Raw genomic sequence first — 12,317 nt, forward strand, 5'->3', positions numbered from 1 at the left:
AAGCAGAAAACATGGGTTTTAAAGGAAGGTATTATCAAACAAAAAATGATGGCAAGAAATTCCTTATACTTTAGATACTTAAGCATTTATTTAACGTTATTTTAAACAAGTAATAAAACTAATAAAACTTTAAAAAGCTTGCTGTCCTCTTTCTCCATTTTTCCAATCTGTTTTTTGTCCACTATGTAAGGGAACCAAGGTCATAAGTCAGCTGTGGTAGTTCAATGAACAGAAAATGCTGAATACCAGCACAGCTTCTCCAGGGGTTGGGCATGGAAGGACGGCTGTGCCCAAGGAAGGGTCTAGGCCAGTGCTTCTCAACAAAGAGAAATTTTACCCCCAAGAGACATCTGGCCATGTCTAAAGACATTTTTATTTGTACTATTGTCAAACAAAATGCCAATTTGATGTACTTTTGTCATCTATTGGGCAGAGATCAAGGCTGCTACTAAATACCCTACAATGCATCGGACAGCCCCCTACAATAAAGACTTATCCAGCCCAAAATGCCAACAGTGCTAGATTGAGAAACCCTGACCTAGTGGATGGAGCTCAACAACTTCAGTGCACGAGCCCATCATGCACCATTAGCATACATACAATAACTTCTCTCTCCTTTGTCCAACAAATTCTTTCTTTATGTTTTCTCTTTGTCATTACCTTCACCATAATCAAAATGCAAAAACTCATTTCTAGTTTATTGCAAGCTTCCAACTGATCTCCTGGCTCACTTTAATTCATAGCACACAGCTGCCTGATTAATTTTTTTCAGACATTGTAATTCATTCCCTCTCACCTAAAGAATCGCAGTGGCTTCCATTTTGTCTACCATGGCTAAGCTAAAGTCCTCATCCTGACACCAAGCTAGTCCAAGATCAATTTTTCACTTTGATGATTTTACCTTCAATTACCATAGCTTTTTTGCTTCAGCCAAGGCATTAGAAGATCTTCCTGCAGCTCTGTGAGGAGCGCCTCTGCCCAGCCCCCGCCCCATCTGGGATGTGAGGAGCGCCTCTGCCTGGCCACTGTGCAACCTTCAAAGTGTGTGATCTTTTCCTTCTTCCCCAAGTTTGAATTTTCGGCATCAAAATTTACTTTTCAATTAAAAAACATAAAAGAAAAAGATCTTCCCTCTTTCCCTTCACCTGGTTCAACCTGCCTCCTGGTTGTTTCTTGCTGTTTGGTAAAGAATAATTCATGAAAAGTAAAAAAGTTTTTAAATTGCTTCTACCATGGATGAGCAGAACAACAGCAGAAACTCCTGTTAGGTTGGTGCAATTACTTTTGCACCACTGTAATACAAATTTAATAAGTTAAAGGAATTTAACTAGGCTTCTTTTCATTTCCTATGTCAGTAAACTATTTTCAACATTAAAGACAAACAGGCTTTTCAAGCAAAACATCTCAATTAATTATACTTTCTTATTTTCTAAAAGGTCTAATTAGTGTAGATTTTTTTCATGAAAATCTTGCTTTAGAATCCAAGTAAATTAGGGAGATATCATTCATGCCTTTTTAAAAATCTGGTTTTTTAAATCTTAAAAAAAGGTACTTCAGGTTTAAAAAACGTTCTTTACATATTAAACCCTACTGGTACAAGAAAAGATAAGTTATGAAAATTGGATTTACATTTTCCAGTGAAACCTATTGCATAAGAAAATTACTCCCCTATTTCAGATAATGCTATGTCAATAACATTTCTAGTACAGAAATTGTACATGTTTAGTTTGAATAAAAGAAAAATGAGCACTGTTTTAAAATATTTAAGAAGTTGTTATACAGAAAGATGATTAGATAAGCTTTCAAAGTTGCTTACTAGGGGAGAACCAGGACAAATAGGAGGCAGTTGCAAAGGGTAAGATTTTTGGCTCTGCATAAGGAGGAAATCATGTCGCCAATCCGATTTTGAAAGAGCTTCAGGAATGTCTCAACACCATTATTTCAGTTAGGAAAATGTCCTCTGGCCAAAAACTGATGACCTTTGCTGCAGAATTCCCTCCTTAATGTGTTAAGTGTGATGCACACCCTAGCCCCACTACTTCCAGCTTCAGTTTCTCAGAACTTCAGGATTCCAGCTTCTTTCAGCATCTGGGCAGTACTACATATCACACTTGGATGCAATTATATTGCTTCTCTGTTCAGCTGCAGAAGTCCCCCTATTGTCTACAAAACAAAGTCATAACCCCTCAGCATGGTTTTCAAGGCCCTTCACAACCTGCTCTTCATCACTCAACCCACTGCCTCACCCAGGAGGATAAGTAAAGATTTTGATGTAAAATAGGTCAAACTTTGTTTCTTTTTAGGTAGAGCTGAAGAACTGACTTAGGAAACTGTTACAGATACAATGCATTCAGAGAGTATAAAGGAATTTGAAAATCTTTATGGTCAAGTTAGAGAAATATGAACCAGATATCAGGACATTTAGGAGGATCTATAACTAGATGATGATCAAATACTGATTAATGGAAGATTGTCAGCCTAAAGAGATGTTTCTAATGGTGGAACACAGAATGTTGCCTGCTCAATGTCATGGTTAAAAATATTGAACTTGTGTTCATCACATTTACAGATTTCATGATGCTGAGAGAGAAAGCAAATACATTGAATGGCAGAAACAAAAAGCTACATGACCAGGACACTGAACAAAAGCAGATAAAACCCAACAAAGGCAGGGAGACAATGACATCACAGAACCATTTGTGGGAAAGGCATAAAGATTTCATACACTTGCAAGCTTAACCCGAGTGTGACTCTTACCAGAAAAGAAGTTAATATAATCTTGGGTTATATTAATAGACATACAGTAGCCATAATAAAGAAGACAAATGTTCCCCTGTCTTCTATAACCTAAATGAGAAAGGAATTGGTGATGGTTAGCCTGAGGAAAGAAGGTAGATTGATTGTTCTCTTTAAATATTTTTAAAAGGTGTCATGTTGAAGTAGCCCTCAAAAGTTCAATGTACAATGGGTAAAATAAAAGAGGAGATAAATTTGGGTTTTCTCTCTAGCAATGAGAACTACCATGGAGAGAATAAGGTCTCCATTACCAGAATGGAGCAGTTTTACATAAACTGTAGGTTGGACTTATGTCCTAGAGAGGAGATTAGAATAAATAACTTGGTATTTTAAACTTTGAGATTCTACAAGTTGAGTATCCCAGAAAGCTGAGGGTCACTGGGTAAAACTGTGGTACTAGTGGATTGAGAAGGGTGGGGAGTAGTGAATGAAAGTTGCTCCATTCTCAAGAATTATGGAGCAAAACTCCTGCTGTCTCTGAACAGTTCTATTAGACATGTTGAACTGTACTTCCACACTCATTTGGTACAAAATCTAAGAATATAATTATAGGGGAAATCTTCTTTCCATTTTATGCTTTGTAAAAACTTAAAAACGTTTCCTCTTCCTAAATACTCTGTAAGATCTCTTTTCTAAGTTGTGTACAACATAGATTTGCTAGGCATTTTCCAGGAGTAATTTTTCGACTATAATTAAGAAAAAGCCTAACAATCAATTGTACAATAAATCTGGTACTGAGAACTACAATTTATGGTTCTAACTTTTGAAATTATTTTGTGTCTCAGACAACTAGTAAAATAAACATATCTGCCTGTATACATGGATCTCTTCTCACATCGCTGTCAAAATGATGGCATTGGTCTGAGTGTTCTTGCTCTTCCACAGTATTACAGGCATTTGGTCAACATTCCCACAGGATTTACCTGTGCTGGCTTTGTATCAGTCATTTATGGACACATTCACTGTCTCAGGCTCCTAAGGACTTCCAGGCCTCTAATGTGGATATTTCCCATTCCCCACCACCTCATCATATATTTCCTTGAAGCACTAGATGTGGCAAAAAGTCTTACTGGGTCGGGCATGGTGGCTCCTGCCTGTAATCCCAGCACTTTGGGAGGCTGAGGCAAGTGAATCACCTGAGGTCAGGAGTTTTAGACCAGCCTGGACCACATGGCGAAACCCCATCTCTACTAAAAATACAAAAAGTAGCTGGGCATGGTGGCATGCATCTGTAATCCTAGCAACTCTGGTGGCTGAGGCAGGAGAATCGCTTGAACCCAGGAGGCAGAGGTTGCCGTGAGTCTAAATCATGCCACTGCACTCCAGCCTGGTTGACAAAGCAAGACTGCATCCACCCCCTCCTCAGAAAAAGAAAAAAGAAGTCTTGCTGACCAGAGCTCTCCTAACTTCATTTTTCTGTCTTTCCTTTCTCTTGAGACAGTAGTTTCCAAATTTAGTGTTCATCAGAATTACCTAGGGAGCTTGTTGGAAATATGAATTCCAAGGCAGCATGCTTAGGTGTTCTGATGTGATGTTGCCATGAGAGAGGGAAATCATTTTTAACAAGTTTCCCTTCCCCCAGTCCGGGTACATATTATTTACTTATTTACATAGGCAGTCAATAGATTATGCTTTGAGAAACAATCTCCAAAGGATTCAAAATTGTCATGAGGAGAGATGTACACTGTAGTATTTTTCTCATCAGACCTAATAAAATTTGTTGATGATCTACTTCTTTACATTAATGACTGCTTAAGGTAAAGATGTCTCCTCATCCATATTCCCGAAAGTGACCTACAGATTCAATGTAATGCCTATCAAAGTTTCAATTACATTTTTTCACAGAAATACAGAAAACAATTCTAAAATTTGTGTGAAACCACAGAAGACCTTGAGTAGGCCATCAATCTGTAGCAAAAAACAAAAAAAAAAAAAAAAACAACCAAACAAAAAAAAACACTATGAAGCTGGAGGCATCACACTACCTGACTTCAAATATACTACAAAGCTACAGTAAACAAATTCGGCATGGTTCTGGCATAAAAACAGACACATAGACCAATGGAATAGAATAGAGAACCCAGAAATAAATCTATGCATTTATGGTCAATTGTTTTTGACACACATTCCAAGAATGCACAATGGGGAAAGAACAGCCTCTTCAATAAACAGTGTTGGGAAAACTGGATATCCACCTGTAGAAGAATGAAATTAGACCCTTATTTCATATTATAGACAAAAGTCAACTCAAATGGATTAAAGACATTTAAGACCTAAAACTGTAAAACTACTGGAAGAAAATGATATCAAGGAAAAGCTCCTTGACATTGGACTGGACAATGATTTTTTAAATGTGACCCCAAAAGCACAGGCAACCAAAGCAAAAATAGACAAACAGGAGTATATCAAAATAAAAACTTCTGCACAAAAAAGGAAAAAAATCAACAGAATAAAGAGACAGCCTATGGAATGGCAGAAAACATTTGCAAACCATACATCTGATAAGGGGTTAAATATCAAAAATAAAAACTCAAATTGAGTATAAAAAACTCAAATAGCAAGAAAACAAATAATGCTATTTAAAAATGAGCAAAGGACCTGAATAGACACTTCTCAAAAGAGGACACACAAATAGCCAGCAGGCATATAAAAAATGATCAGCATCACTGATCATCAGGGAATAGCAAATTAAAACTACAATGAGATATGACCTCACACCGGTTAGAATGGTTTGAATAGAAGAGGAAAAAGATAACAAGTACAGATGAGAATGTAGTGTAAAGGGAACCATTGAATACTGTTGATGTTGAATGTGGCTGGTACAGCCATTATGAAAAACAGTACACAGGCCCTCAAAAAGTTAAAAATTGAAATTAAAAATAGAACTATCATATTTCTAAGTCTGTGGATATTTGTTTTTCAGTACTGCAGTGGTTTTCAAACCCAAAGATTCTAAACTCTTTGAAGAATCATAATGGTTCCCTGATCTGCTTTAATTGCAATGTCCATTCATATGATTTTATTTTTTAATTATTTACTGACAACATTTACTGCCTTAGTGGCAGCGGTTCCTATATCAGAAAGCTCAATGCAGAGAATTAACATTTGTGCACAAGTCAAACGGATGGGCTCCCAAGATGGACTGCAAACTAGGGTCACAGTCTGGGTCCCAGTGCTGCCCCCATGCCACACCCACCTCTTTTTCAGGGACAGGGCTACTGCTATCATCACCACCGATCTAGACCCAAGTCTTGACCCCCAGCTGCAGCCCACCCCACTAGGGGAGCCAAAGGATCCCAGACTGCCCAAGGCATGTGCTTGCCAGGTCAGATGCTCATTGTGTACCACTGCCTGCTGCTAGGGTGCCTGCCAGCTTGAACCCAAGGGGGCCACACCTGCAAGGGCTCCTCTGCTCATGCAGATGTTCCTTATTCCATAAGCACAAAACTAAAATTATGAAGAATTCAAGAGAGCAACAGGAGAGCACTAAACCAAGTGCGGGGCCCCTTCTGAGAGAAGGGTTGTGTGTAGCTGCACCAGGCTGTGCACCCATGAAACTGGCCCTGCTGGCAAGAAAAGTGATGCAGTTCCTGGGAATAAGTGGATGTGACAATTTATACTGTCATCTTAGGAGCACAATAGGAAGAGGGACTTCTTTCCTCTGTATTTTACTGTACTCATTTCTCAAAAATATAGCCCTCAGCATTTCTTCTGATCTTGCAGTGCCGGAAGCTGAAATCTTAATTTATAATTTTCCCTGCATAGCAAATTTGCTGCCTCCTTAAAAAAAAAAAAAAAAAAAAAAAGGTTGTCATTTATTTTTCTGATTAAGATGAAACCCAGCGGATCTGTGATGCCGAGCTATCTCTTATCCACACACAACACTTGCAGGTATTCACTTTTTTGAGGAAAAAGTATTTCTTCCACATTTCCTGAGCCATACAAAACTATTTTTAAATAATACAGATGCCAGTCATTTGACCAGAATGGAGGCCTGTCAGAACTTTCACCAGAACAGAGTTTACTTTCTAGCCAAAAGTCTTGCATCCTGAGAAAATGATATTTAGTCTGGTGACCCTTACCAGCCTGCCAAGCCCTGTGACCCAAACTTTTCTGAAATTTCTGTGTTCCTGTATTCTGCTTATCATAGAGTCTCTCTCTACCTTGCTGCTTTTGCTAACTAGAATAATCATCATTCCAGCACAAGTTTATAACTACCTTAGTATTCTGACTTATGGTCTGTTATTTTTGTTATCTAGTTTTTTACATTTAAGGATCTCTCTCCTTCAATTTCTGTTCACAAGCCTAAATCAAAGTACTATGTTTTGAGTCCATTTGTGTTCAGCAAAGAAGGCATATTTAGAAACACTGAATATATATTTACAGTTAACTTCTTTTTCTGTCCAAGTTACCTGGTTTAATGCTGTGTTATCTATCCCTAATTTGTTGTAAAGCATTTTGTTTTGGAAATATTTCCCCAAAATATGTACACATATATCAATATACGTATACACTCTAATTCATTTCTCCAATACTGAACATTTTCTCTGTGCTCTGACTGCCACAATAAGCACTCAACTGCAAGAGTTTATACACAGGCTAAAAAACGCTCACTGCTGAGTTCCCTCTTGTTTTGCCTTCCTACAGTGACTGTGTTTTGCCTTTCTACAGTGAGTGTGTTCTGTATGGTGTCCATGTTCCTCAGTCTTTGTTTCTGCCAATTATTTTGGGTCTGGTCAGGCACTTTAACAGCTAACAGCTAACAAAATGTTTGGAAGTAGTAGAGGTGGGCTTGCATCCAATAATGCAAGGAAAATATCATGGTGTATTATTTATTTAAGTTGTAAGGCAGCTGGAGTTACCCTCAAAGAAATAGATGTGGAAACGGGTGAGGCTCAAAAGACGATTTCTTTCAGGGACTGGTGGAAGCACAGTGACATTAGAATGGCATCATAAACATATCTGTAGCATGGGACAATTGACCTGCCTAGAAGACGACTGGGCCAGGAGCATGACATAATTTCAAGTCACTTGAAGAAAATCGAAAAAGTATTCAACATCAACATAAAATACCAGGAATCCTTGGTCTTGACAGCTGTGCTCTAACAACCTTGTATGACATTAATTAAGTTAGCAATCCTATGTTCCAATATACATCCTCCTTGAAAAACAGGGTGTACATATACAATACAGTAGCATCTTCCTATGAAGCTAATCACTATAAGAACTACTGCTGTTCGATTTAACCTAATCCTAAAATTATTACTCAGCTAAAATGAACTATTATATTTAAGTTCATTTTCCATTGTACTTTCAAGATTCTTACATACCTACAAAATGATAGTTGGCAACATCATATTTATCAAAACTGAGTAGCTACAATGTTTAAGGCACTGGAGAGACAGAAAGGTAAGACACAGTGTCTCAGTACTCAAGAAGTTTGAAGAAAAGGCAAGAGCCAGTGATCACATACTGAGAACAAAGACCACATGAGTTCCAAGGTTGGAGGGAATGCTGAGGGCTCAGGTGGTTGGGGAGAGGTGTACAATGGTAGAGGGACTTGGGATGGATGCTAAATAAGGACTGCACTTCCACAGGGGATGGAGTGATGGCAGTTACAATGCAGAGATGCAGAGGAAGGCACACAAATGGGGTTCAGGAAATAGGCTGAAATGCCTGAATTAATGGAAGGGCTTTTACAGGGCAGTGGTAGGAATGATTGCACCAGTCAGGAATCACTTGGTTGCATGTGATGGAAACCCAACTTGAACTAGCTTAACAAAAACGAGCAAATCAGGATAGCAGTTTGTCTTACACAATTCGGAACAGAAATCTGGCAGTGAACCTGGAAACATTTGGAACGAGGGACTCTCACTGTCTGTCATCCTGCTCCTCTGGGTTCGTGTTTCATCTTCTCTTTGGCTCTGTAGACAAGACACATGGTAGGAAATGTGAGCACTAACCTCCCTGAGTGCCGCAACTCACAGCTCTACCAATTCAGAGAGGAGGAGAATGGTCATTGTTCTCATTTCTAAAATGAGAAGGATACTGACTGGCCAGGGTATATGATCAGTTTATTTACATGAAGACTCTTTTGAGAAGCCCAGAGATTAACTCAAGGGATATAAGGTACTTTGGAAAGGGGTGTGGTTCTAAAAAAGGTGTTTGAGAAACAAAATGGTTATACTAAAAATGCATCCATATTACATAGAAAAACAGTATCCATAAACATAGATACTCATTAAAATTTTCAAATGCCATATTTTCCATTTCTTAACCTACTCAACTTGAAATTACAAATGCTTAAAAATCTCACATCAAAGTGCCAACCTGAAATAGAATTGATTCATTCCTTTTATTCTTCCCCCAAAATAGTTAATTTCACCTGCAATTATTATAACAAAATGCTGAAGTAGATTTATCTTAAGGACTCGCTGATGCTTTGTATTTTTTGTCAATGTCTCACTATATCCACATTTCTTCCTACTGCTTGTTTTTCTTTGTTTAACTAAACCAGCATATATAATTCTTTTACAAATTAATCTGCTCTTTCTTCTAGTTAGAGTGAAATCTTTTTATAATGATAATTGAAGGAAACTGAGCTAACTCCCAAAGTATAGATTAATTATATCAGGATTTTATTGTGTATATTATGTTTTGAGATCTAAGGTTTTACCAGTTTCTTATAATAAACCATATTATAAGGAGTAATTACTGCCTTCATTCAAAAGAGATTATGCAATAGCTTTTGACTTAAATAGGAGCTCTGCATATTTCAAGGCTATAGGAAAAACTATAGGTAGAAGCATGATAGAAAAACTAATATTTGTTCTATGGCATCTCTGATATTTTAAGGGGTATAGGTTCTACAGTCAACACTCCCCTTGGAACAATTTTGACATTTGTTTCCTGGAACATTCCTCTTTGCCATATTCAATCCCTTCAACCCAGGTCCGTTACACCATGTACCCCAAAAGCTGAGACTCAGCCTCCTTGGAAGCAGGAACCTCCTCTGACTCATGTGGCACTGTATCCCAGTACCTTCAATGGTGCTGAGGCCAGAGAAGGCAATCAGCAAATGCTGAATAAATGAATGAATCACATAAAATATTTGTATTCGTAAACAGAGTCAAAACATCCTTCAAGCAAAATGAACAAAGTTAAAATGGAGAGGTCAGTGAGGCAGAGACAAACATCCTATAATTGTTTCCTTCCTTTAAAAATGTCCCCTCATATGCATACACAGTAAGTTATTCTTCACATACCAAAGCTGAATAATTCCAAACTCCTTTCATTCCAGTTCTGTTACTGCTTGAGGATAAAGTTCAGTCTTTAAAGGACAAAGAAGCTTCTTGCCGGGAGTTGGCCAGATAGCTCAGGACACAGCTCTGCAGCCCATTCTGATTGTCCAATGTTTCTTTTGATAAACAGTATGATCGCACTGCCTGGAAAAGTAATTCCTTCTAGATGCTGGCAACAGTCATTCTGAACCATAAAAACTGTACAAGGAAATGATGAGAGTGTCAGCAAACTCAATCAGTAGGATGAGATCAGCTTTTACTGGGCTCCTTGGATAACCAGACAGCTCATAGCATGCTCCATGAATCAAATCTGCCCAAGCCCCAACATCTAGTTTCATACAGCACACCACATGCCTTTCTGTTACACCCAAGACATCGGCCTAATTAGCAGAAATGAAGAGCATATGGTTGGAGGGAGGGAAAGGGCAGACACTAGGAGTTTGAGGTATGTATGGGGCAATCCAGGGGGAGATATGGATTAGCAGATATAAAAGGCTAAAGATCAGTGATGACCTAAATCATAGCTAACATGTACTAAACACTTGCTAGACACTGTGGTAAGAGCTTAGCATATGTGACTTTACTTAACCCTTGCAACAATTCTTTGATATGCTCTGCTTTATTCCTCATTTTACACACAAGGAAGAAGAGCCTGAGAGCAAGCAATTTGTTCATAACTAACAAATGACAAAATTAGAATCCAAGCCACTGTTTTTCTGAATCCAGAGTTTTCTGAATCCCTTAATCCCTACATACACTGCCTTATAGAAAAAAGTTCTAAGCTGAATCTCCTTTTTCCCTACCTCCCATCACAGCCAGCCGTCTTATGGCCATTGTTTCTCTCCTTTGAATTCAGTTTAATCAGTCTCCAATGATAGCCATCACTTCCCATCCTCACCACTCCACTGGACCTGCTCTGAGTGTACCAGTTAGGATGTTTAGGAATGCAACTAGCGGAATACCCAGAGAGAAACCTACATAAAAGGGTTGTTTTATTTTTTTTTTCTCCCAGAATAGGAAAGCCCAAAGCTGAACAGGCCTATGATTTGTTCAGTAGCTCAATAATGTTATTGAGGACCCAGGCTGTTTCTTTCACTCTACACTCTTGTACACTTTGGCTTCATCCTCCAGCCTCTTGCCCCATGATTGCAAGGCAGCTGCACTCCCTCAACTGCTGCTAAACTGAGGAAAGAAGGAAGGAACAGGAAAATACCACTGCTTTTGAACTTTTTTCATTATATCAGACAAGAGATCAGTCATATTTTCCCTATGTCTTACTGGAAGTGTGTTTTAGGGCTATCTCTAACTGAAAGGGATGCTAGGAAAGAAATGTGTCTGGCATTTTTATAGTCTCAGTTGTGGGAGGCAGGTTCTAGGATCCAGCAACATTAAAGAAGAGGAAGGGCTCTTGCTCTTTAGAAGCTTTTGTTTCCTCTTGAGTAAGCAAAGAGAAGTGTCTGCCACCTCCCTGTTAATTCAGAGGACCACATATGGTAGAGATTTCTGGTGTTCACCAGCATCTGTATCCTTTTCTTCTTCATGGGTTCTACGTTTCTCAGCCCTTTGGGATCTAGATCAACAGAATGTGATCAGGTGACAGGATCACATAGGTTGAAAAGATTAAAAACGAATGTACCTTCTTCATAACTTCTCCTCTACCCAAATGCAAAAGATTCTGTAGAGGATTAGGGAGTCACAGAGCTACAAACTGGAAGTAAGCTAGATCCCTGGATGACAAGCATGGAGCACAGCTCCTAAATCTACTCTGCTCTGTTACATGGATGAGGAATATATTATGTTAAGCCACTCAGATGTGAGGGTAGTTTGTTACTGCAGTTAACCTGCCTTGATTAAACAGAACATACATTTTTTGGAACTAAGAAATATCCTATACGTTCAACAAGCAAAAAAGCCTGTCCCCTACTACTTCATTAATTTGTATTATCTTTCAAGTCTCTGTAGGTATCTCAACCCCAGAATAATGTAAAGTGTGGAAGAAGAAAAATGGATTATAACAATGGCAATTCAAGTAAAATTGGTCGGGGAAGCCAAAACTTGTAGAAATGGGATGTAAGATGTGTGCCTGGAGAGGGTAGCAAGAGAAATGAACAGAGGAAATCTATTTCACAATTTTTCTCTTCTCCTCTACTCAGCTACCCCTCCCTCTCACATACACATTCCTCTCTCTTTTATATTCAGTATGTGCATATCATTTGCACT

General features: G+C 38.5%; 1 long non-coding RNA gene across 1 annotated transcript in view; it reads left to right on the forward strand.

The window, feature by feature from the left end:
• LOC111542689 overlaps positions 1-12,317 on the forward strand; it is a 105,928-nt gene that overhangs the window by 62,069 nt on the left and 31,542 nt on the right. Inside the window, exon 3 of the long non-coding RNA XR_002731631.1 lies at positions 7,713-7,845. This is a non-coding gene — a long non-coding RNA (uncharacterized LOC111542689). The remainder of the gene's footprint in view (positions 1-7,712; positions 7,846-12,317) is intronic.

Source organism: Piliocolobus tephrosceles, chromosome 4 (genome assembly GCF_002776525.5).
Source record: "Piliocolobus tephrosceles isolate RC106 chromosome 4, ASM277652v3, whole genome shotgun sequence".
NCBI lineage: Eukaryota > Metazoa > Chordata > Mammalia > Primates > Cercopithecidae > Piliocolobus > Piliocolobus tephrosceles.